Below are 2,500 nucleotides of genomic sequence, written 5' to 3'. Positions count from 1 at the left end.
CTTCATGTAAAAGCCCTCGCAGCCTGGTCCTCTTCAGGCTCAAGGGTCCCTCGGCTCCACCTCCGTCGGTTCCTCTGGGAGAAGCCGAGGCCGCAACGACAGCGAAGGTAATTTACATACAGAAGGTTATGATTAATTATTCACCTGAGGGGAGGAGGGCCGAGGGGAGGGTGAGGGGAGGGCGCGTGGCGATGCCTAAGTGAGCCACCGATATTTTTCTTCGGGTTTCATAAGGAGGGAGGCTCGGCGGGGCTCTCCTGCCGGAGAGGGGCCTGGCGTCTGCCTTGCCCTCTACAAGGCGAAGAAGGGGGGAGGAGGAGAGGAAAGAAGAATAAGAGGAGTGACTGGGAGCTGACGAGGACAGACTGATAGGGAAAGGTTGATAAAGAGTGTGACGAGTCATTAGTCGCAACAGATGATCAGAAACCCAAACATAAACAAACGAAAATGTAAAAATTAGCAAATAATAAGTAATGTTCGACGAAAGGGAAAATCAGGAGAGACAAAGATAATGATTAGAACAGAGAGAAAGGGGAGGAAGGGGGGGCTCGAGAGGGAGCCTGTGAGGGGGGGGGGGCCTCACAGGTTAAGGTTCCGAGGGAGGTATAATGGCATAATGGGTCAGGTAATTAATTATGCCACATGCGAGAGAGGTTGCGGAGGCTGAAACCGAGATATATATTTTTTTTTCTCAGAAGTTTTGTTTGTTTTCATTCTTTCTCATCACCTTCCACACTCCTTTCGCACTTATTCTCCTCACTTCCTTTCACCCCATCTTCATTCGTCCATCTCTACTTCCGCAGCATTATCCTCTCTTTGCCTTCCTCCTCGTCTTTTACTCCAGCTCTCTGCCAGCTCCTCTTTCCCCTCTTTACGCCCTAGCACGAAGGATACCCGCCAAGATATTCTGTTCACGAAAACACACACGCACTCACAAACATGGCCTCCCCTCATTTGCAATGCAGATTCTCTAAGTATATAAATACGATAATAAGGTGGCAATACGCCCCGCCTTCCTTGTTTTCTCAGCAGCTACCTTGGTCTCTCTTTCCTTATTTCTTCGATATGTTTCTTTTGGAATCTGTATCTTTGAAGGTCGGTACGTTTGTGAAAAGGGATATACGTGATTTTGTCTCTCGCTCTTTCTTTCTCTTTCTCTTTTCCAATCTCTTTTTTTTTCTTTTTTTTTGTCTTTTCGTTTCTCTTCTCTCTCTCTCTCTCTCTCTCTCTCTCTCTCTCTCTCTCTCTCTCTCTCTCTCTCCTCTCTCTCTCTCCTCTCTCTCTCCCCTCTCTCTCCCCTCTTTCTCTCCTCTCTCTCTCCTCTCTCTCTCCTCTCTCTCCCTCTCTCTCTCCCTCTCCCCCTCCCTTTCCCTCACTCATTCACTTCCTATGTCTCCTTTATCTTATTTCTTCCCGCCTGTCCCCTCTCTCTCTCTCCCCTTCCTCTTCCACGACGCCTCCCGATCCACTTTAATCCCTCACCTGCGATAAGGGGAAGGGAAGAGGGGACTAAAGGCGGTGGAAGACGGAGAGGAGGAGGAGGAGGAGGAGGAGGAGGGGGGGAAGGTGGAGGCGGGAGGAAGGGGAAGGCGGGAGGAAGGAGGGAAGAAGGAAGGAGGAGGGAAGAGGAAGGAGAAAGCAGGAGAAAGGAGGGAAGGAGGAGGAAGAGAGAGGTGGGAGGAAGGTGAGGGAGGGGAGAGGGGGTACCTGGTTCAGGTGGCGTATCCAAATAATGAATATTAATGCCAGGTGGTCCCAGAGGGTGGGTCGGCCGGCTCTGAGGTGGCGGCGGAGGGAATGGAGATCACAGTTGATTCCGGAGTTCTGGTTGATAATAATAATTAGGCCGAATTACCATTTCTTTGATGGCGAGCGCTGATGGGGTGTGTCAACGCGCTGCCCTCGTGTGCGTGTGTGTGTGTGTACGTGTGTGTGTGTGGGGGGGGGGGTGTACGTGTTTGTGTGTGGGAGGGAGTGTGTATGTGTGTGGGGTTGGGAATGTGTATGTGTGTGTGTATGTGTGTGGAAGTGGGAAGGAGTGTGTATGTGTGTGTGTGGAAGTGGGAGGGAGTGTGTGTGTGTGCGTGTGCGTGTGCGTGTGCGTGTGCTCTATGCTTCAGATGCTACTGACTGGCGGAATACACCTTACACCTTTCTAAGAGAATACACCCAAAAGTGGACAAACCCTCTACTCCACAACACCATTTTGACTAGTTATTTCTTACATTTAAGAGAAATTTCGAGACCAAAATCCGCAAAAGGTCTCCCGACGGCGTTTCCTCCGCTCGCTGTCTTCCCGCCGTTCCTTCGACGAGTCTTATTCAGGACGCCCCCCCCCCTTCCGAAACATTCCTCCCCGACGCCCACGCTGCTCCGCCCTGACACGGAGCGCCTCGGGACGCCCACCTTATCTCCTTCCTGCCTTCTCATCTAACCCCCCCTCCCCCGCCCCTCCCTCCGCCTCTTCCAAGGTGATGTCCCTCGGGATGCTGGGGCTGGC

Source organism: Penaeus monodon, chromosome 8, assembly GCF_015228065.2.
Source record: "Penaeus monodon isolate SGIC_2016 chromosome 8, NSTDA_Pmon_1, whole genome shotgun sequence".
NCBI classification, from domain to species: domain Eukaryota; kingdom Metazoa; phylum Arthropoda; class Malacostraca; order Decapoda; family Penaeidae; genus Penaeus; species Penaeus monodon.
Note: the sequence above shows the minus strand (reverse complement) of the source record.